Below are 22,906 nucleotides of genomic sequence, written 5' to 3' on the forward strand. Positions count from 1 at the left end.
CCCGTCAACAATAAAATTCTCTGTCTGACAACCTATTCCGTTGCGCGGTCGAACTGGAACTACGACGGACGCAATGTCATGTCCATCGTTTCTGGTAATAAACACTGGGCGCTCGTGTTTTCGACTGAACCTTTATCGTCTGATTTTAAGAAGCGTTCTCACGGTGAATCTGATTTTTGGCTCGAGCACATCAACTTCTATAGCTTGCATCTCGTAGATGGCAACGCCATCTAGCGGTCGAAGATTACTGGCACGCGTATGAATCCTCTCTCAGCGGCAAACCAGCATTAGATTTCTTCGTTCGACCGCATGATCGAAATTTCCCCTGCTCTTGAATCACACGACCAACCGCTGCTCACGAACACGCTGGGGGATTTTTTTACATAACGGTCACCCGTCGTATAAGGCAATAAGACATGGAACTTTTTCGCTGAGAGAGTGTGGTCAGCTTTGCGCAGAGGCAGTGTCATAGCCAATGAGGTCCTACCGAGGCGTGACTATTGCTAGTTGAAAACTTTTCCCAATACCCCGCCAGGGCGACGTGAGATATCGTCGGCTTCGGCAATTTTTGGGAGCCCCCTTTCGGGGTCTATCACTGTACCAGAAGAATGATCGCGCCGGTGTGTTTTGTACCGAACATTGCGCGCTCTTTTTTTCGACTTTCGTCGTCTTTTGTTTTTTTCGGAATCGTTCTTACGATGTATCCGAAAGTGAAGCTGGTTTGTTCATCGAAATCGACAGGTGACTCCGGAAAAGAGAGATTTGCCCCCCTCTATTTTGCTACACAGCTTCGCTCTATGTACTGCATTGGACGCAAGAAATAACGGTCCAGCTCCTATTACCTCTTCACCCTGCAGTTTCAGTAGTTTCGCCCTTGTAAGTGTCGCGTCACTTCGAAGTCAGTGACTTTTCACCTTCGAATTGTTCGGTTTCTTCGTAGGAGAGGAAACGCTTCACTTTAAAACAGCTTTGCTAATCACGCTGAGGGGTGGAAAAAAATCACATCGTGTGTGTGTGTAAACTTCCATTGCCTTTGATCCCGACCACTGAAGTAAACGAAAGCTCGGTTTTCCAGCGTGTGCTCCTATTCTATTGTGTGATAAATGGTGCCTGACTGCGTAACAGCGCCATCTATCGGTGAAAGGCGAAGTGAACAGCGCATTTCCGCCACCGAGGCCTATGCAATCGTCGGGAAACCTTGAACGTTAGGGAGAATGCAACTGTCCTCGTTTCCTTCGTAAGACGAAAATCGGAATGAAATAATTTGTCGACTAGGGTAAAAGCTTTCGTGTATCTGAGCTGGAGCTAACTATGCGTACTTACCTGGTGTTGGAGATGCCGCGATCAACAAGGTGGGTCACATCCGCTAACTGCGGTCTCTCGGAGCACGCAATATTTGGTAGCCGGGTTAGCGTTCGCCCTGATCCCGTCAACAATAAAATTCTCTGTCTGACAACCTATTCCGTTGCGCGGTCGAACTGGAACTACGACGGACGCAATGTCATGTCCATCGTTTCTGGTAATAAACACTGGGCGCTCGTGTTTTCGACTGAACCTTTATCGTCTGATTTTAAGAAGCGTTCTCACGGTGAATCTGATTTTTGGCTCGAGCACATCAACTTCTATAGCTTGCATCTCGTAGATGGCAACGCCATCTAGCGGTCGAAGATTACTGGCACGCGTATGAATCCTCTCTCAGCGGCAAACCAGCATTAGATTTCTTCGTTCGACCGCATGATCGAAATTTCCCCTGCTCTTGAATCACACGACCAACCGCTGCTCACGAACACGCTGGGGGATTTTTTTACATAACGGTCACCCGTCGTATAAGGCAATAAGACATGGAACTTTTTCGCTGAGAGAGTGTGGTCAGCTTTGCGCAGAGGCAGTGTCATAGCCAATGAGGTCCTACCGAGGCGTGACTATTGCTAGTTGAAAACTTTTCCCAATACCCCGCCAGGGCGACGTGAGATATCGTCGGCTTCGGCAATTTTTGGGAGCCCCCTTTCGGGGTCTATCACTGTACCAGAAGAATGATCGCGCCGGTGTGTTTTGTACCGAACATTGCGCGCTCTTTTTTTCGACTTTCGTCGTCTTTTGTTTTTTTCGGAATCGTTCTTACGATGTATCCGAAAGTGAAGCTGGTTTGTTCATCGAAATCGACAGGTGACTCCGGAAAAGAGAGATTTGCCCCCCTCTATTTTGCTACACAGCTTCGCTCTATGTACTGCATTGGACGCAAGAAATAACGGTCCAGCTCCTATTACCTCTTCACCCTGCAGTTTCAGTAGTTTCGCCCTTGTAAGTGTCGCGTCACTTCGAAGTCAGTGACTTTTCACCTTCGAATTGTTCGGTTTCTTCGTAGGAGAGGAAACGCTTCACTTTAAAACAGCTTTGCTAATCACGCTGAGGGGTGGAAAAAAATCACATCGTGTGTGTGTGTAAACTTCCATTGCCTTTGATCCCGACCACTGAAGTAAACGAAAGCTCGGTTTTCCAGCGTGTGCTCCTATTCTATTGTGTGATAAATGGTGCCTGACTGCGTAACAGCGCCATCTATCGGTGAAAGGCGAAGTGAACAGCGCATTTCCGCCACCGAGGCCTATGCAATCGTCGGGAAACCTTGAACGTTAGGGAGAATGCAACTGTCCTCGTTTCCTTCGTAAGACGAAAATCGGAATGAAATAATTTGTCGACTAGGGTAAAAGCTTTCGTGTATCTGAGCTGGAGCTAACTATGCGTACTTACCTGGTGTTGGAGATGCCGCGATCAACAAGGTGGGTCACATCCGCTAACTGCGGTCTCTCGGAGCACGCAATATTTGGTAGCCGGGTTAGCGTTCGCCCTGATCCCGTCAACAATAAAATTCTCTGTCTGACAACCTATTCCGTTGCGCGGTCGAACTGGAACTACGACGGACGCAATGTCATGTCCATCGTTTCTGGTAATAAACACTGGGCGCTCGTGTTTTCGACTGAACCTTTATCGTCTGATTTTAAGAAGCGTTCTCACGGTGAATCTGATTTTTGGCTCGAGCACATCAACTTCTATAGCTTGCATCTCGTAGATGGCAACGCCATCTAGCGGTCGAAGATTACTGGCACGCGTATGAATCCTCTCTCAGCGGCAAACCAGCATTAGATTTCTTCGTTCGACCGCATGATCGAAATTTCCCCTGCTCTTGAATCACACGACCAACCGCTGCTCACGAACACGCTGGGGGATTTTTTTACATAACGGTCACCCGTCGTATAAGGCAATAAGACATGGAACTTTTTCGCTGAGAGAGTGTGGTCAGCTTTGCGCAGAGGCAGTGTCATAGCCAATGAGGTCCTACCGAGGCGTGACTATTGCTAGTTGAAAACTTTTCCCAATACCCCGCCAGGGCGACGTGAGATATCGTCGGCTTCGGCAATTTTTGGGAGCCCCCTTTCGGGGTCTATCACTGTACCAGAAGAATGATCGCGCCGGTGTGTTTTGTACCGAACATTGCGCGCTCTTTTTTTCGACTTTCGTCGTCTTTTGTTTTTTTCGGAATCGTTCTTACGATGTATCCGAAAGTGAAGCTGGTTTGTTCATCGAAATCGACAGGTGACTCCGGAAAAGAGAGATTTGCCCCCCTCTATTTTGCTACACAGCTTCGCTCTATGTACTGCATTGGACGCAAGAAATAACGGTCCAGCTCCTATTACCTCTTCACCCTGCAGTTTCAGTAGTTTCGCCCTTGTAAGTGTCGCGTCACTTCGAAGTCAGTGACTTTTCACCTTCGAATTGTTCGGTTTCTTCGTAGGAGAGGAAACGCTTCACTTTAAAACAGCTTTGCTAATCACGCTGAGGGGTGGAAAAAAATCACATCGTGTGTGTGTGTAAACTTCCATTGCCTTTGATCCCGACCACTGAAGTAAACGAAAGCTCGGTTTTCCAGCGTGTGCTCCTATTCTATTGTGTGATAAATGGTGCCTGACTGCGTAACAGCGCCATCTATCGGTGAAAGGCGAAGTGAACAGCGCATTTCCGCCACCGAGGCCTATGCAATCGTCGGGAAACCTTGAACGTTAGGGAGAATGCAACTGTCCTCGTTTCCTTCGTAAGACGAAAATCGGAATGAAATAATTTGTCGACTAGGGTAAAAGCTTTCGTGTATCTGAGCTGGAGCTAACTATGCGTACTTACCTGGTGTTGGAGATGCCGCGATCAACAAGGTGGGTCACATCCGCTAACTGCGGTCTCTCGGAGCACGCAATATTTGGTAGCCGGGTTAGCGTTCGCCCTGATCCCGTCAACAATAAAATTCTCTGTCTGACAACCTATTCCGTTGCGCGGTCGAACTGGAACTACGACGGACGCAATGTCATGTCCATCGTTTCTGGTAATAAACACTGGGCGCTCGTGTTTTCGACTGAACCTTTATCGTCTGATTTTAAGAAGCGTTCTCACGGTGAATCTGATTTTTGGCTCGAGCACATCAACTTCTATAGCTTGCATCTCGTAGATGGCAACGCCATCTAGCGGTCGAAGATTACTGGCACGCGTATGAATCCTCTCTCAGCGGCAAACCAGCATTAGATTTCTTCGTTCGACCGCATGATCGAAATTTCCCCTGCTCTTGAATCACACGACCAACCGCTGCTCACGAACACGCTGGGGGATTTTTTTACATAACGGTCACCCGTCGTATAAGGCAATAAGACATGGAACTTTTTCGCTGAGAGAGTGTGGTCAGCTTTGCGCAGAGGCAGTGTCATAGCCAATGAGGTCCTACCGAGGCGTGACTATTGCTAGTTGAAAACTTTTCCCAATACCCCGCCAGGGCGACGTGAGATATCGTCGGCTTCGGCAATTTTTGGGAGCCCCCTTTCGGGGTCTATCACTGTACCAGAAGAATGATCGCGCCGGTGTGTTTTGTACCGAACATTGCGCGCTCTTTTTTTCGACTTTCGTCGTCTTTTGTTTTTTTCGGAATCGTTCTTACGATGTATCCGAAAGTGAAGCTGGTTTGTTCATCGAAATCGACAGGTGACTCCGGAAAAGAGAGATTTGCCCCCCTCTATTTTGCTACACAGCTTCGCTCTATGTACTGCATTGGACGCAAGAAATAACGGTCCAGCTCCTATTACCTCTTCACCCTGCAGTTTCAGTAGTTTCGCCCTTGTAAGTGTCGCGTCACTTCGAAGTCAGTGACTTTTCACCTTCGAATTGTTCGGTTTCTTCGTAGGAGAGGAAACGCTTCACTTTAAAACAGCTTTGCTAATCACGCTGAGGGGTGGAAAAAAATCACATCGTGTGTGTGTGTAAACTTCCATTGCCTTTGATCCCGACCACTGAAGTAAACGAAAGCTCGGTTTTCCAGCGTGTGCTCCTATTCTATTGTGTGATAAATGGTGCCTGACTGCGTAACAGCGCCATCTATCGGTGAAAGGCGAAGTGAACAGCGCATTTCCGCCACCGAGGCCTATGCAATCGTCGGGAAACCTTGAACGTTAGGGAGAATGCAACTGTCCTCGTTTCCTTCGTAAGACGAAAATCGGAATGAAATAATTTGTCGACTAGGGTAAAAGCTTTCGTGTATCTGAGCTGGAGCTAACTATGCGTACTTACCTGGTGTTGGAGATGCCGCGATCAACAAGGTGGGTCACATCCGCTAACTGCGGTCTCTCGGAGCACGCAATATTTGGTAGCCGGGTTAGCGTTCGCCCTGATCCCGTCAACAATAAAATTCTCTGTCTGACAACCTATTCCGTTGCGCGGTCGAACTGGAACTACGACGGACGCAATGTCATGTCCATCGTTTCTGGTAATAAACACTGGGCGCTCGTGTTTTCGACTGAACCTTTATCGTCTGATTTTAAGAAGCGTTCTCACGGTGAATCTGATTTTTGGCTCGAGCACATCAACTTCTATAGCTTGCATCTCGTAGATGGCAACGCCATCTAGCGGTCGAAGATTACTGGCACGCGTATGAATCCTCTCTCAGCGGCAAACCAGCATTAGATTTCTTCGTTCGACCGCATGATCGAAATTTCCCCTGCTCTTGAATCACACGACCAACCGCTGCTCACGAACACGCTGGGGGATTTTTTTACATAACGGTCACCCGTCGTATAAGGCAATAAGACATGGAACTTTTTCGCTGAGAGAGTGTGGTCAGCTTTGCGCAGAGGCAGTGTCATAGCCAATGAGGTCCTACCGAGGCGTGACTATTGCTAGTTGAAAACTTTTCCCAATACCCCGCTAGGGCGACGTGAGATATCGTCGGCTTCGGCAATTTTTGGGAGCCCCCTTTCGGGGTCTATCACTGTACCAGAAGAATGATCGCGCCGGTGTGTTTTGTACCGAACATTGCGCGCTCTTTTTTTCGACTTTCGTCGTCTTTTGTTTTTTTCGGAATCGTTCTTACGATGTATCCGAAAGTGAAGCTGGTTTGTTCATCGAAATCGACAGGTGACTCCGGAAAAGAGAGATTTGCCCCCCTCTATTTTGCTACACAGCTTCGCTCTATGTACTGCATTGGACGCAAGAAATAACGGTCCAGCTCCTATTACCTCTTCACCCTGCAGTTTCAGTAGTTTCGCCCTTGTAAGTGTCGCGTCACTTCGAAGTCAGTGACTTTTCACCTTCGAATTGTTCGGTTTCTTCGTAGGAGAGGAAACGCTTCACTTTAAAACAGCTTTGCTAATCACGCTGAGGGGTGGAAAAAAATCACATCGTGTGTGTGTGTAAACTTCCATTGCCTTTGATCCCGACCACTGAAGTAAACGAAAGCTCGGTTTTCCAGCGTGTGCTCCTATTCTATTGTGTGATAAATGGTGCCTGACTGCGTAACAGCGCCATCTATCGGTGAAAGGCGAAGTGAACAGCGCATTTCCGCCACCGAGGCCTATGCAATCGTCGGGAAACCTTGAACGTTAGGGAGAATGCAACTGTCCTCGTTTCCTTCGTAAGACGAAAATCGGAATGAAATAATTTGTCGACTAGGGTAAAAGCTTTCGTGTATCTGAGCTGGAGCTAACTATGCGTACTTACCTGGTGTTGGAGATGCCGCGATCAACAAGGTGGGTCACATCCGCTAACTGCGGTCTCTCGGAGCACGCAATATTTGGTAGCCGGGTTAGCGTTCGCCCTGATCCCGTCAACAATAAAATTCTCTGTCTGACAACCTATTCCGTTGCGCGGTCGAACTGGAACTACGACGGACGCAATGTCATATCCATCGTTTCTGGTAATAAACACTGGGCGCTCGTGTTTTCGACTGAACCTTTATCGTCTGATTTTAAGAAGCGTTCTCACGGTGAATCTGATTTTTGGCTCGAGCACATCAACTTCTATAGCTTGCATCTCGTAGATGGCAACGCCATCTAGCGGTCGAAGATTACTGGCACGCGTATGAATCCTCTCTCAGCGGCAAACCAGCATTAGATTTCTTCGTTCGACCGCATGATCGAAATTTCCCCTGCTCTTGAATCACACGACCAACCGCTGCTCACGAACACGCTGGGGGATTTTTTTACATAACGGTCACCCGTCGTATAAGGCAATAAGACATGGAACTTTTTCGCTGAGAGAGTGTGGTCAGCTTTGCGCAGAGGCAGTGTCATAGCCAATGAGGTCCTACCGAGGCGTGACTATTGCTAGTTGAAAACTTTTCCCAATACCCCGCCAGGGCGACGTGAGATATCGTCGGCTTCGGCAATTTTTGGGAGCCCCCTTTCGGGGTCTATCACTGTACCAGAAGAATGATCGCGCCGGTGTGTTTTGTACCGAACATTGCGCGCTCTTTTTTTCGACTTTCGTCGTCTTTTGTTTTTTTCGGAATCGTTCTTACGATGTATCCGAAAGTGAAGCTGGTTTGTTCATCGAAATCGACAGGTGACTCCGGAAAAGAGAGATTTGCCCCCCTCTATTTTGCTACACAGCTTCGCTCTATGTACTGCATTGGACGCAAGAAATAACGGTCCAGCTCCTATTACCTCTTCACCCTGCAGTTTCAGTAGTTTCGCCCTTGTAAGTGTCGCGTCACTTCGAAGTCAGTGACTTTTCACCTTCGAATTGTTCGGTTTCTTCGTAGGAGAGGAAACGCTTCACTTTAAAACAGCTTTGCTAATCACGCTGAGGGGTGGAAAAAAATCACATCGTGTGTGTGTGTAAACTTCCATTGCCTTTGATCCCGACCACTGAAGTAAACGAAAGCTCGGTTTTCCAGCGTGTGCTCCTATTCTATTGTGTGATAAATGGTGCCTGACTGCGTAACAGCGCCATCTATCGGTGAAAGGCGAAGTGAACAGCGCATTTCCGCCACCGAGGCCTATGCAATCGTCGGGAAACCTTGAACGTTAGGGAGAATGCAACTGTCCTCGTTTCCTTCGTAAGACGAAAATCGGAATGAAATAATTTGTCGACTAGGGTAAAAGCTTTCGTGTATCTGAGCTGGAGCTAACTATGCGTACTTACCTGGTGTTGGAGATGCCGCGATCAACAAGGTGGGTCACATCCGCTAACTGCGGTCTCTCGGAGCACGCAATATTTGGTAGCCGGGTTAGCGTTCGCCCTGATCCCGTCAACAATAAAATTCTCTGTCTGACAACCTATTCCGTTGCGCGGTCGAACTGGAACTACGACGGACGCAATGTCATGTCCATCGTTTCTGGTAATAAACACTGGGCGCTCGTGTTTTCGACTGAACCTTTATCGTCTGATTTTAAGAAGCGTTCTCACGGTGAATCTGATTTTTGGCTCGAGCACATCAACTTCTATAGCTTGCATCTCGTAGATGGCAACGCCATCTAGCGGTCGAAGATTACTGGCACGCGTATGAATCCTCTCTCAGCGGCAAACCAGCATTAGATTTCTTCGTTCGACCGCATGATCGAAATTTCCCCTGCTCTTGAATCACACGACCAACCGCTGCTCACGAACACGCTGGGGGATTTTTTTACATAACGGTCACCCGTCGTATAAGGCAATAAGACATGGAACTTTTTCGCTGAGAGAGTGTGGTCAGCTTTGCGCAGAGGCAGTGTCATAGCCAATGAGGTCCTACCGAGGCGTGACTATTGCTAGTTGAAAACTTTTCCCAATACCCCGCCAGGGCGACGTGAGATATCGTCGGCTTCGGCAATTTTTGGGAGCCCCCTTTCGGGGTCTATCACTGTACCAGAAGAATGATCGCGCCGGTGTGTTTTGTACCGAACATTGCGCGCTCTTTTTTTCGACTTTCGTCGTCTTTTGTTTTTTTCGGAATCGTTCTTACGATGTATCCGAAAGTGAAGCTGGTTTGTTCATCGAAATCGACAGGTGACTCCGGAAAAGAGAGATTTGCCCCCCTCTATTTTGCTACACAGCTTCGCTCTATGTACTGCATTGGACGCAAGAAATAACGGTCCAGCTCCTATTACCTCTTCACCCTGCAGTTTCAGTAGTTTCGCCCTTGTAAGTGTCGCGTCACTTCGAAGTCAGTGACTTTTCACCTTCGAATTGTTCGGTTTCTTCGTAGGAGAGGAAACGCTTCACTTTAAAACAGCTTTGCTAATCACGCTGAGGGGTGGAAAAAAATCACATCGTGTGTGTGTGTAAACTTCCATTGCCTTTGATCCCGACCACTGAAGTAAACGAAAGCTCGGTTTTCCAGCGTGTGCTCCTATTCTATTGTGTGATAAATGGTGCCTGACTGCGTAACAGCGCCATCTATCGGTGAAAGGCGAAGTGAACAGCGCATTTCCGCCACCGAGGCCTATGCAATCGTCGGGAAACCTTGAACGTTAGGGAGAATGCAACTGTCCTCGTTTCCTTCGTAAGACGAAAATCGGAATGAAATAATTTGTCGACTAGGGTAAAAGCTTTCGTGTATCTGAGCTGGAGCTAACTATGCGTACTTACCTGGTGTTGGAGATGCCGCGATCAACAAGGTGGGTCACATCCGCTAACTGCGGTCTCTCGGAGCACGCAATATTTGGTAGCCGGGTTAGCGTTCGCCCTGATCCCGTCAACAATAAAATTCTCTGTCTGACAACCTATTCCGTTGCGCGGTCGAACTGGAACTACGACGGACGCAATGTCATGTCCATCGTTTCTGGTAATAAACACTGGGCGCTCGTGTTTTCGACTGAACCTTTATCGTCTGATTTTAAGAAGCGTTCTCACGGTGAATCTGATTTTTGGCTCGAGCACATCAACTTCTATAGCTTGCATCTCGTAGATGGCAACGCCATCTAGCGGTCGAAGATTACTGGCACGCGTATGAATCCTCTCTCAGCGGCAAACCAGCATTAGATTTCTTCGTTCGACCGCATGATCGAAATTTCCCCTGCTCTTGAATCACACGACCAACCGCTGCTCACGAACACGCTGGGGGATTTTTTTACATAACGGTCACCCGTCGTATAAGGCAATAAGACATGGAACTTTTTCGCTGAGAGAGTGTGGTCAGCTTTGCGCAGAGGCAGTGTCATAGCCAATGAGGTCCTACCGAGGCGTGACTATTGCTAGTTGAAAACTTTTCCCAATACCCCGCCAGGGCGACGTGAGATATCGTCGGCTTCGGCAATTTTTGGGAGCCCCCTTTCGGGGTCTATCACTGTACCAGAAGAATGATCGCGCCGGTGTGTTTTGTACCGAACATTGCGCGCTCTTTTTTTCGACTTTCGTCGTCTTTTGTTTTTTTCGGAATCGTTCTTACGATGTATCCGAAAGTGAAGCTGGTTTGTTCATCGAAATCGACAGGTGACTCCGGAAAAGAGAGATTTGCCCCCCTCTATTTTGCTACACAGCTTCGCTCTATGTACTGCATTGGACGCAAGAAATAACGGTCCAGCTCCTATTACCTCTTCACCCTGCAGTTTCAGTAGTTTCGCCCTTGTAAGTGTCGCGTCACTTCGAAGTCAGTGACTTTTCACCTTCGAATTGTTCGGTTTCTTCGTAGGAGAGGAAACGCTTCACTTTAAAACAGCTTTGCTAATCACGCTGAGGGGTGGAAAAAAATCACATCGTGTGTGTGTGTAAACTTCCATTGCCTTTGATCCCGACCACTGAAGTAAACGAAAGCTCGGTTTTCCAGCGTGTGCTCCTATTCTATTGTGTGATAAATGGTGCCTGACTGCGTAACAGCGCCATCTATCGGTGAAAGGCGAAGTGAACAGCGCATTTCCGCCACCGAGGCCTATGCAATCGTCGGGAAACCTTGAACGTTAGGGAGAATGCAACTGTCCTCGTTTCCTTCGTAAGACGAAAATCGGAATGAAATAATTTGTCGACTAGGGTAAAAGCTTTCGTGTATCTGAGCTGGAGCTAACTATGCGTACTTACCTGGTGTTGGAGATGCCGCGATCAACAAGGTGGGTCACATCCGCTAACTGCGGTCTCTCGGAGCACGCAATATTTGGTAGCCGGGTTAGCGTTCGCCCTGATCCCGTCAACAATAAAATTCTCTGTCTGACAACCTATTCCGTTGCGCGGTCGAACTGGAACTACGACGGACGCAATGTCATGTCCATCGTTTCTGGTAATAAACACTGGGCGCTCGTGTTTTCGACTGAACCTTTATCGTCTGATTTTAAGAAGCGTTCTCACGGTGAATCTGATTTTTGGCTCGAGCACATCAACTTCTATAGCTTGCATCTCGTAGATGGCAACGCCATCTAGCGGTCGAAGATTACTGGCACGCGTATGAATCCTCTCTCAGCGGCAAACCAGCATTAGATTTCTTCGTTCGACCGCATGATCGAAATTTCCCCTGCTCTTGAATCACACGACCAACCGCTGCTCACGAACACGCTGGGGGATTTTTTTACATAACGGTCACCCGTCGTATAAGGCAATAAGACATGGAACTTTTTCGCTGAGAGAGTGTGGTCAGCTTTGCGCAGAGGCAGTGTCATAGCCAATGAGGTCCTACCGAGGCGTGACTATTGCTAGTTGAAAACTTTTCCCAATACCCCGCCAGGGCGACGTGAGATATCGTCGGCTTCGGCAATTTTTGGGAGCCCCCTTTCGGGGTCTATCACTGTACCAGAAGAATGATCGCGCCGGTGTGTTTTGTACCGAACATTGCGCGCTCTTTTTTTCGACTTTCGTCGTCTTTTGTTTTTTTCGGAATCGTTCTTACGATGTATCCGAAAGTGAAGCTGGTTTGTTCATCGAAATCGACAGGTGACTCCGGAAAAGAGAGATTTGCCCCCCTCTATTTTGCTACACAGCTTCGCTCTATGTACTGCATTGGACGCAAGAAATAACGGTCCAGCTCCTATTACCTCTTCACCCTGCAGTTTCAGTAGTTTCGCCCTTGTAAGTGTCGCGTCACTTCGAAGTCAGTGACTTTTCACCTTCGAATTGTTCGGTTTCTTCGTAGGAGAGGAAACGCTTCACTTTAAAACAGCTTTGCTAATCACGCTGAGGGGTGGAAAAAAATCACATCGTGTGTGTGTGTAAACTTCCATTGCCTTTGATCCCGACCACTGAAGTAAACGAAAGCTCGGTTTTCCAGCGTGTGCTCCTATTCTATTGTGTGATAAATGGTGCCTGACTGCGTAACAGCGCCATCTATCGGTGAAAGGCGAAGTGAACAGCGCATTTCCGCCACCGAGGCCTATGCAATCGTCGGGAAACCTTGAACGTTAGGGAGAATGCAACTGTCCTCGTTTCCTTCGTAAGACGAAAATCGGAATGAAATAATTTGTCGACTAGGGTAAAAGCTTTCGTGTATCTGAGCTGGAGCTAACTATGCGTACTTACCTGGTGTTGGAGATGCCGCGATCAACAAGGTGGGTCACATCCGCTAACTGCGGTCTCTCGGAGCACGCAATATTTGGTAGCCGGGTTAGCGTTCGCCCTGATCCCGTCAACAATAAAATTCTCTGTCTGACAACCTATTCCGTTGCGCGGTCGAACTGGAACTACGACGGACGCAATGTCATGTCCATCGTTTCTGGTAATAAACACTGGGCGCTCGTGTTTTCGACTGAACCTTTATCGTCTGATTTTAAGAAGCGTTCTCACGGTGAATCTGATTTTTGGCTCGAGCACATCAACTTCTATAGCTTGCATCTCGTAGATGGCAACGCCATCTAGCGGTCGAAGATTACTGGCACGCGTATGAATCCTCTCTCAGCGGCAAACCAGCATTAGATTTCTTCGTTCGACCGCATGATCGAAATTTCCCCTGCTCTTGAATCACACGACCAACCGCTGCTCACGAACACGCTGGGGGATTTTTTTACATAACGGTCACCCGTCGTATAAGGCAATAAGACATGGAACTTTTTCGCTGAGAGAGTGTGGTCAGCTTTGCGCAGAGGCAGTGTCATAGCCAATGAGGTCCTACCGAGGCGTGACTATTGCTAGTTGAAAACTTTTCCCAATACCCCGCCAGGGCGACGTGAGATATCGTCGGCTTCGGCAATTTTTGGGAGCCCCCTTTCGGGGTCTATCACTGTACCAGAAGAATGATCGCGCCGGTGTGTTTTGTACCGAACATTGCGCGCTCTTTTTTTCGACTTTCGTCGTCTTTTGTTTTTTTCGGAATCGTTCTTACGATGTATCCGAAAGTGAAGCTGGTTTGTTCATCGAAATCGACAGGTGACTCCGGAAAAGAGAGATTTGCCCCCCTCTATTTTGCTACACAGCTTCGCTCTATGTACTGCATTGGACGCAAGAAATAACGGTCCAGCTCCTATTACCTCTTCACCCTGCAGTTTCAGTAGTTTCGCCCTTGTAAGTGTCGCGTCACTTCGAAGTCAGTGACTTTTCACCTTCGAATTGTTCGGTTTCTTCGTAGGAGAGGAAACGCTTCACTTTAAAACAGCTTTGCTAATCACGCTGAGGGGTGGAAAAAAATCACATCGTGTGTGTGTGTAAACTTCCATTGCCTTTGATCCCGACCACTGAAGTAAACGAAAGCTCGGTTTTCCAGCGTGTGCTCCTATTCTATTGTGTGATAAATGGTGCCTGACTGCGTAACAGCGCCATCTATCGGTGAAAGGCGAAGTGAACAGCGCATTTCCGCCACCGAGGCCTATGCAATCGTCGGGAAACCTTGAACGTTAGGGAGAATGCAACTGTCCTCGTTTCCTTCGTAAGACGAAAATCGGAATGAAATAATTTGTCGACTAGGGTAAAAGCTTTCGTGTATCTGAGCTGGAGCTAACTATGCGTACTTACCTGGTGTTGGAGATGCCGCGATCAACAAGGTGGGTCACATCCGCTAACTGCGGTCTCTCGGAGCACGCAATATTTGGTAGCCGGGTTAGCGTTCGCCCTGATCCCGTCAACAATAAAATTCTCTGTCTGACAACCTATTCCGTTGCGCGGTCGAACTGGAACTACGACGGACGCAATGTCATGTCCATCGTTTCTGGTAATAAACACTGGGCGCTCGTGTTTTCGACTGAACCTTTATCGTCTGATTTTAAGAAGCGTTCTCACGGTGAATCTGATTTTTGGCTCGAGCACATCAACTTCTATAGCTTGCATCTCGTAGATGGCAACGCCATCTAGCGGTCGAAGATTACTGGCACGCGTATGAATCCTCTCTCAGCGGCAAACCAGCATTAGATTTCTTCGTTCGACCGCATGATCGAAATTTCCCCTGCTCTTGAATCACACGACCAACCGCTGCTCACGAACACGCTGGGGGATTTTTTTACATAACGGTCACCCGTCGTATAAGGCAATAAGACATGGAACTTTTTCGCTGAGAGAGTGTGGTCAGCTTTGCGCAGAGGCAGTGTCATAGCCAATGAGGTCCTACCGAGGCGTGACTATTGCTAGTTGAAAACTTTTCCCAATACCCCGCTAGGGCGACGTGAGATATCGTCGGCTTCGGCAATTTTTGGGAGCCCCCTTTCGGGGTCTATCACTGTACCAGAAGAATGATCGCGCCGGTGTGTTTTGTACCGAACATTGCGCGCTCTTTTTTTCGACTTTCGTCGTCTTTTGTTTTTTTCGGAATCGTTCTTACGATGTATCCGAAAGTGAAGCTGGTTTGTTCATCGAAATCGACAGGTGACTCCGGAAAAGAGAGATTTGCCCCCCTCTATTTTGCTACACAGCTTCGCTCTATGTACTGCATTGGACGCAAGAAATAACGGTCCAGCTCCTATTACCTCTTCACCCTGCAGTTTCAGTAGTTTCGCCCTTGTAAGTGTCGCGTCACTTCGAAGTCAGTGACTTTTCACCTTCGAATTGTTCGGTTTCTTCGTAGGAGAGGAAACGCTTCACTTTAAAACAGCTTTGCTAATCACGCTGAGGGGTGGAAAAAAATCACATCGTGTGTGTGTGTAAACTTCCATTGCCTTTGATCCCGACCACTGAAGTAAACGAAAGCTCGGTTTTCCAGCGTGTGCTCCTATTCTATTGTGTGATAAATGGTGCCTGACTGCGTAACAGCGCCATCTATCGGTGAAAGGCGAAGTGAACAGCGCATTTCCGCCACCGAGGCCTATGCAATCGTCGGGAAACCTTGAACGTTAGGGAGAATGCAACTGTCCTCGTTTCCTTCGTAAGACGAAAATCGGAATGAAATAATTTGTCGACTAGGGTAAAAGCTTTCGTGTATCTGAGCTGGAGCTAACTATGCGTACTTACCTGGTGTTGGAGATGCCGCGATCAACAAGGTGGGTCACATCCGCTAACTGCGGTCTCTCGGAGCACGCAATATTTGGTAGCCGGGTTAGCGTTCGCCCTGATCCCGTCAACAATAAAATTCTCTGTCTGACAACCTATTCCGTTGCGCGGTCGAACTGGAACTACGACGGACGCAATGTCATATCCATCGTTTCTGGTAATAAACACTGGGCGCTCGTGTTTTCGACTGAACCTTTATCGTCTGATTTTAAGAAGCGTTCTCACGGTGAATCTGATTTTTGGCTCGAGCACATCAACTTCTATAGCTTGCATCTCGTAGATGGCAACGCCATCTAGCGGTCGAAGATTACTGGCACGCGTATGAATCCTCTCTCAGCGGCAAACCAGCATTAGATTTCTTCGTTCGACCGCATGATCGAAATTTCCCCTGCTCTTGAATCACACGACCAACCGCTGCTCACGAACACGCTGGGGGATTTTTTTACATAACGGTCACCCGTCGTATAAGGCAATAAGACATGGAACTTTTTCGCTGAGAGAGTGTGGTCAGCTTTGCGCAGAGGCAGTGTCATAGCCAATGAGGTCCTACCGAGGCGTGACTATTGCTAGTTGAAAACTTTTCCCAATACCCCGCCAGGGCGACGTGAGATATCGTCGGCTTCGGCAATTTTTGGGAGCCCCCTTTCGGGGTCTATCACTGTACCAGAAGAATGATCGCGCCGGTGTGTTTTGTACCGAACATTGCGCGCTCTTTTTTTCGACTTTCGTCGTCTTTTGTTTTTTTCGGAATCGTTCTTACGATGTATCCGAAAGTGAAGCTGGTTTGTTCATCGAAATCGACAGGTGACTCCGGAAAAGAGAGATTTGCCCCCCTCTATTTTGCTACACAGCTTCGCTCTATGTACTGCATTGGACGCAAGAAATAACGGTCCAGCTCCTATTACCTCTTCACCCTGCAGTTTCAGTAGTTTCGCCCTTGTAAGTGTCGCGTCACTTCGAAGTCAGTGACTTTTCACCTTCGAATTGTTCGGTTTCTTCGTAGGAGAGGAAACGCTTCACTTTAAAACAGCTTTGCTAATCACGCTGAGGGGTGGAGAAAAATCACATCGTGTGTGTGTGTAAACTTCCATTGCCTTTGATCCCGACCACTGAAGTAAACGAAAGCTCGGTTTTCCAGCGTGTGCTCCTATTCTATTGTGTGATAAATGGTGCCTGACTGCGTAACAGCGCCATCTATCGGTGAAAGGCGAAGTGAACAGCGCTTTTCCGCCACCGAGGCCTATGCAATCGTCGGGAAACCTTGAACGTTAGGGAGAATGCAACTGTCCTCGTTTCCTTCGTAAGACGAAAATCGGATGAAATAATTTGTCGACTAGGGTAAAAGCTTTCGTGTATCTGAGCTGGAGCTAACTATGCGTACTTACCTGGTGTTGGAGATGCCGCGATCAACAAGGTGGGATCACACGACCAACCGTTGATCACGAATACGCTGGGGGATTTTTTCTTCATAACGGTCATAGCCAATAATACGGTCATAATTGTCATAGCCAATTAGGCCCTTCCTAGGCGTTACTATTGCTAGTTGAAAACTTTTCCCTATTTCCTGCCAGGGCGACGTGAGAAAATGTTGGCTTCGGCAATTTTTGGGGGCCACTTTCGGGGTCTATGATTGTACCGGAAGAGTGATCGATGCATGCAGGTTTGAGTAGGATTCTATTTCTTGCTTTATATTTTATTGTTGCCATAGCAGAGAAGGCTTGCTCGCATAGATATGATGTTGAATAGCATAAAAGTGCGTTATTTTGCTTTCTTTGTTAGATTAAGATACTCCTCTCTCAGTCCAAGCCAAAAAGCAGCGCCGACGCCTCATTCTTAGTGAACTTACCTTCGAGTGTGGAATCGGTGCAAAGATCAATAAATTCATCTCGTTCCGAAGCAGTGAAATTTATTTCCTCCGCACTGTCTGCGAAATCAAATGGTGCGACAACCCAGTCAAGATTCTTAGTGGAAAGAGATGAAAAGTGCATATCTATTGCGCATCTTGCAATCTTGATACGTGTTGACAAATGAGGATTTTCGTCTTATCCGAAGGTGATGTCACTCTCCGCTATTGCTATGAAGTTTTCGACAGCTGGCTGATGAGAATATAAATCCAAGAAAGAAAATTCAACTGGCCTTGCGGGGATTCGGACCCACCTCACTTTCCGGGTGGGCAAGCCTAGGCCATTAAACTATAAAGCCTATAAGCTCTAAAATCTATAAAGCTCTTTCTTTAAGTTCGTGTGCACTGAACCAATTTCACAATCTATAGCAGGAAGACTCCACGTGACATCTTTGATGTCACTAAAGAAATCCAGAAGTCCATTCCACCTGTAGCCATCGGATATAGCAGTCCGACGCATGTGATATCTTTACCATTTTTTTCCAGTATGTGCAATGACTATAGGGGAAATGGACTTCTTCAGTGAGGTCACGAGCTTCGCGCGGAGACTTTCTGCTGTAGATGGTGTTGGCTGAACGGGCCGTACATGTGAACAGTCAGTCGTAAGTCAGGCCAAAACTCACAGTGCTGACACTGCCACCAGATGGCGACTTATCCGATGCGTCTGTCATGCATGAAAGTTAATTAATTCGAGTAAAAAATAATTTTAAGGGCTTAAGAATATAATTATAAAAAACATGACTCTGACATCGTTTTTATTCATCTCCATAACATCGCACGGCACCCCTTAGCCGATATTGCGGCTCCTTAGAGTGCAGGTACACACCGGTTGGGAGACACTGTACGGTTCTATTTTCATAATAAACATCAACATGGTTACACATTCCACGCCACTTAATGTGATCACATCAGCACTTGAGGTTTCTGACAACAATAACCGAATGGTAACTACACCCGAAAATGTCCTGTTTGTAAATATGATGACCATATATCTTGTTTGATTGAACAGGACTTTTGGTGAACTTGGCATTGGTGAAACAGGACAACTCTTGCTCTTCTGTCCGACATAACTGTTGCAAAATGTTCAATCATGTGATCACATTTAATTCTTTTCTAAAACAGGACTTTTTTCTTTGAGCTAAAATTCTCTGAATTTGTTTATTCAGACATTGTGAAGCGTTCGAACGGAACTGTCTAATGTATATCACGAATTACAATATTTTTAATCTGCAATATGTTTCATAGATCCCTTAAGAAAGTCTCCCGAATAAAGAAATTTGAGTCTGATGAACTGAAACTGATCAATAACTGAAGGAAACGGCTTTTTTTTTGTCATACATTTGCCTACACGGACGGCCATTGCAAAAGCAGCATCACACGTATATTGATCGCAGCGAATACTGCGTCCCCAGTATGACAATAAATACGGACATGTTTGTCAACAAAGGAGGAGATTAGTATAAAGTAATGTTTCCTATGTTATGATATTGGTCCGTTCCGTTCATTGCAAAAGTGATAACAGTACACGAATGATCACATTATCTGCAATTCTAATAAACGGCATCGATTGCGTTATTTCTAAAAAAAATTAAAATTTTTGAATGAAAATTGAATTTGTTTTGAAATATTTAATAAATGTATTGAAATAATTGTACTAACGTATTAAAAATAATTCAATTTTTTAAATTTAATCTGGATTATACTCAAAATCAACAAGACAGCTTTTGTTGCAGTTTAACTAAAAATAACAATGGGACGATATTGACATGTCTAACATTTTCATGGTACACTAGCTATAATACTCGGCACTGCCCGGGATTTCTTCAATGAGGCTCTTTGGATCACGTGATATATCTCCCTCTTACTTTGAGGGACATACAAACCGTAAAGTTAACCAATATGGCGACATCCTGCGCGAATCGTGAAATAAACAAATCTAGATTTAAAGAAACGTTTCATAAATTAAATTTTTTTTTTATTACTTCGTATTTCATTTCTGGGCTTCGTATCTCTAAGCGAACTCAATATTCAAAAATCGAGAATTCAATACAATTTTTAAAATTATTGATGTGCCGGAAAACCCCACAAAATTTCCGCATTTCTACAGTAAAGTCGGCAATTTTAACACTGATTTTTATGGCGATCATCCTTTGCCTGTCTCTCAAAGTGGTGCTGATGATGATTCTCACGTCTATTCAAAAAGCTCTCATTGCTGGGATGATTGAAAAAATGGCAAACCATTACAAAGGCATAAGCTATTATGCACACACACACTGGCAGCGTTAAAGAAGTGACAGACCATTGTAAAATTATATACACATTGCTAGGGAACCACGGTAACCAAAGTAAAAGTTCCAAAAGTGATTGTTGAGGTAAAAAAAAAACATTGTTCCCGACAGTTTTTTGTCCATTTGGGGCATTTGCCCTGCTCTGACGAACTTTTAAAGTAGCCTATCGTTCAAATCGAGTCCCATTTGGTATAGCGTATATGCAAAATTTGGCGACGATCGACCTAAGCTTGTAGATTTGTATAGAGAACATATACACACAGACAGAAAATCAATTTTATGTATATGTGGACTAACTATAATACCCGGCGCTGCCCGGGTATTCTTCAATACGGCTTTTTGGATCACGTGATATCTAGTTCTTTCTTTGTACATGCAAACCGTGTCTAAGTTAACCGATATGGCGACTCATGAAATAAACAAATCTAAATTTAAATAAACGTAGAAATGAATATATTTTTTTTCCCTTTTTTAAGGGGCGCCAAGTATTTCGTTCCCCGCCCCTGAACCTCAAGTTACCCATCTGCCTATTTCAGCTTTCAAAAATGCTTAGTTAAAGCTGTGGAATTTTTTCGATGTACTTTTTACGGGTCCATAATAAATTTTAAAATATCTTAACCCACATGAATTTATGCAGTTGAATATCAAAAGACAATACAGAGATATTAATTTTCATGCTTAAGAAGAAGTAAATAAAAAGTTGAAATCAATGTTATTTTTGTATGAATTTCCAACTCAAAAGTAGGTCCTGCTAATTACTTCATATTTAATCTCATGGCCTTCGTATACCTCTAAGCGAACTTAATATTTTAAAAATCCAGAATTCTATAAAATTTTTAAAGTTACTCATGTGGCGGAAAACACCACCGAATTCTCGCATTTCTAAGTAAAATTGGCAATTTTAACACTAGTTTCGATTGGGATCATCCTTTGCCTGACCCTGAAAGTGATGCTGATAATTATTATGGCATCTATTCAAAAAGTCTCATTACTGGGAGGATTGAAAAAGTGGCATAAGCTATTATATATATAGTAACAGGATTAGAGAAGTGACAAACCATTGTAAAGGCATATACACGTCTGAAACGCATTGCTAGGGAACCACGGTAACCAAAGTAAACGTTCGGAAAGTGATTGTTGAGGCTCAAAAACCATTGTTGCCCGATCGTTTTTTGCCCATTTGCCCTGCTCTGACGAAATTTTAAAGTAAGTTATCGTTCAAGTCGGGTCCCATTTAGTATATATGCAACATTTGGTGACGATCGATCTAAAATTGTAGATTTGTATAGAGAACATACACACAGACATACAGAAAATCAATTTTATACATATAGATTTTATTAACAAATCCAATTTCATTCACAATGGAAAAGGACTCTGTATAAATGGTGTCTTTGTTCAAACGCATCACAAACATATTCTTCAAAATCATCTCTACAGGAATTTCTGAAACCTTCATTATCATTGAACCATCCGGAATAGAGGATAGAATGCGTTGTTCCTGGGAAAACATCCGCTGGAATCGATTCTCGTAGAGTTTAATCCTTTCACTTGTAAGCGGCACAGAATGTGTGGAGGACACTAGAATGGAGTGACATACTGTCCTGTGGTTGGCGGAGAGTGAAGAGAGAAGAACATTGGGGTTATGGCATGTTGAAAGGAGAACGAAGATGACGATCCTTCCTCTCTCTTTATGGTACGGACCGTTGTGCAATGACAAACAGACCAAATGGGCGGCACTCAGCAACACGTGCGACCGTCACCGGTGGGCGTGACGTAATCCCACTGATTGATGACATCATCCTCTGAAATTGTCAACTCCAGATGTTCTAACGACAAGTGACTCTAGATTCAATTTAAATTACCATAAAAGGGTTACAACATAAATAAATCCCGTTTTTTTTTTTTTTTTTGTAATGATCTGGAATCATAATGATTATCCTAAATCAAGTTTTTCCTTTTCTCGGAAATATGTGTAAAAAATCTACAGAGTAATGCGAATTTTTTTATGCTAAGGGACGAAAATGTAAGCCAACGATATCTCATAATATATGTTACGGTAAATGTGATGAGCATGGTTATTAGACATAATCACCAGTTATTATGTATACTCACGAATTGTTTTGGTAAGTTAGATAAATTTCCTTAAATTTATTACATTTACCGGTGATAATGAATGATACCCAAGCGTCGTTGGTAAACTTAAGTGGTATCACGATCCTTAAAGGAGAATTTTCAAAAATGGCTTCAAAAAATATTTCATTCAATAGCGAATAAAATACTAAAAATTCCGTAAATAAGGAATTATAGTGTAAACGTATACAAGAAAAAACACTTTAAACGCGATTTTTTCATATTCCAGTTTTTTTGAGCTCATTCCTAAGATAAAGAAAAAACTCCTATCCCAAAAATACCAAATTTTGCAAAAAAATTTATTCAACATGTGTTAGCAAAACAGACTTCAAATTCAGTATTGGTAAGTATTTAAAAAAATTTGAATTTAGATTTTTGAAATTTACATACTCTTTCACATTTTAAAAATTCATAAAATTCTAATGAATGGTGAGATATCTCAGTTCGAGGTTTATTTTACTAACACATGTCAAATAAACATTTCTGAAAAATTTCGGTATTTTTCAGAGAGTAACTTTTTTTTCAATCCAACGGATGAGGAAACTGAGAACATCGCATTCAAAGTATTTTTCTTCTATGCATTTACATTATATAATTCATTATTTCTTTCTTACGAACGAACCAATTAACCGACTGACACGAAATTTTTAGTATTTTATTTGAAATTGGATGCAATATTTTTTGGAAGTCATTTTTGAAAATTCAACTTTTAGGGCCGTGAGACCTCTTAATAACTACTAAAAGTTATCACTTTTTCCGCCGATTATGCATAATACCCTAGTGTCACGTCGTTGATAAACATGATAAATCGTACTATATGATACACTAAAAATGATAATCCATTCATGTATTTTATCATTATTTCGGGGGTACGACTATATTCATCACACATTTGTGATTCATTCGGAATTATTTTCTTTTAATGATAATCAAATTCACCAATTACACTAGACTGGGGTATTATGCATAA

General features: G+C 44.9%; 13 non-coding genes across 13 annotated transcripts; all 13 read left to right on the top strand.

Moving 5' to 3' along the window:
* Window positions 1-446: 446 nt before the first annotated feature.
* On the top strand, window positions 447-588 carry LOC149089388 (U4 spliceosomal RNA). The gene has a single exon (XR_016193814.1). It is a non-coding gene; the product is annotated as a U4 spliceosomal RNA (small nuclear RNA).
* Window positions 589-1,871: 1,283 nt separating this feature from the next.
* LOC149089389 (U4 spliceosomal RNA) lies at window positions 1,872-2,013 on the top strand. The gene has a single exon (XR_016193815.1). It is a non-coding gene; the product is annotated as a U4 spliceosomal RNA (small nuclear RNA).
* A 1,283-nt stretch (window positions 2,014-3,296) lies between these two features.
* On the top strand, window positions 3,297-3,438 carry LOC149089390 (U4 spliceosomal RNA). The gene has a single exon (XR_016193816.1). It is a non-coding gene; the product is annotated as a U4 spliceosomal RNA (small nuclear RNA).
* Window positions 3,439-4,721: 1,283 nt separating this feature from the next.
* Window positions 4,722-4,863, top strand: LOC149089391 (U4 spliceosomal RNA). Its single transcript, XR_016193817.1, has one exon. It is a non-coding gene; the product is annotated as a U4 spliceosomal RNA (small nuclear RNA).
* Window positions 4,864-6,146: 1,283 nt separating this feature from the next.
* LOC149089392 (U4 spliceosomal RNA) lies at window positions 6,147-6,288 on the top strand. The gene has a single exon (XR_016193824.1). It is a non-coding gene; the product is annotated as a U4 spliceosomal RNA (small nuclear RNA).
* A 1,283-nt stretch (window positions 6,289-7,571) lies between these two features.
* On the top strand, window positions 7,572-7,713 carry LOC149089393 (U4 spliceosomal RNA). The gene has a single exon (XR_016193818.1). It is a non-coding gene; the product is annotated as a U4 spliceosomal RNA (small nuclear RNA).
* A 1,283-nt stretch (window positions 7,714-8,996) lies between these two features.
* On the top strand, window positions 8,997-9,138 carry LOC149089394 (U4 spliceosomal RNA). Its single transcript, XR_016193819.1, has one exon. It is a non-coding gene; the product is annotated as a U4 spliceosomal RNA (small nuclear RNA).
* A 1,283-nt stretch (window positions 9,139-10,421) lies between these two features.
* LOC149089395 (U4 spliceosomal RNA) lies at window positions 10,422-10,563 on the top strand. The gene has a single exon (XR_016193820.1). It is a non-coding gene; the product is annotated as a U4 spliceosomal RNA (small nuclear RNA).
* Window positions 10,564-11,846: 1,283 nt separating this feature from the next.
* LOC149089396 (U4 spliceosomal RNA) lies at window positions 11,847-11,988 on the top strand. The gene has a single exon (XR_016193821.1). It is a non-coding gene; the product is annotated as a U4 spliceosomal RNA (small nuclear RNA).
* A 1,283-nt stretch (window positions 11,989-13,271) lies between these two features.
* LOC149089397 (U4 spliceosomal RNA) lies at window positions 13,272-13,413 on the top strand. The gene has a single exon (XR_016193822.1). It is a non-coding gene; the product is annotated as a U4 spliceosomal RNA (small nuclear RNA).
* Window positions 13,414-14,696: 1,283 nt separating this feature from the next.
* On the top strand, window positions 14,697-14,838 carry LOC149089398 (U4 spliceosomal RNA). The gene has a single exon (XR_016193825.1). It is a non-coding gene; the product is annotated as a U4 spliceosomal RNA (small nuclear RNA).
* Window positions 14,839-16,121: 1,283 nt separating this feature from the next.
* On the top strand, window positions 16,122-16,263 carry LOC149089399 (U4 spliceosomal RNA). The gene has a single exon (XR_016193823.1). It is a non-coding gene; the product is annotated as a U4 spliceosomal RNA (small nuclear RNA).
* An 828-nt stretch (window positions 16,264-17,091) lies between these two features.
* Window positions 17,092-17,235, top strand: LOC149089400 (U4 spliceosomal RNA). The gene has a single exon (XR_016193701.1). It is a non-coding gene; the product is annotated as a U4 spliceosomal RNA (small nuclear RNA).
* The last annotated feature ends 5,671 nt before the right edge of the window (window positions 17,236-22,906 follow it).

This window comes from Pholcus phalangioides, unplaced genomic scaffold (genome assembly GCF_987345545.1).
Source record: "Pholcus phalangioides strain wild (caught in Gottingen) unplaced genomic scaffold, Ppha-v1.0 ptg000002l_1, whole genome shotgun sequence".
In the NCBI taxonomy this organism is placed as follows: domain Eukaryota; kingdom Metazoa; phylum Arthropoda; class Arachnida; order Araneae; family Pholcidae; genus Pholcus; species Pholcus phalangioides.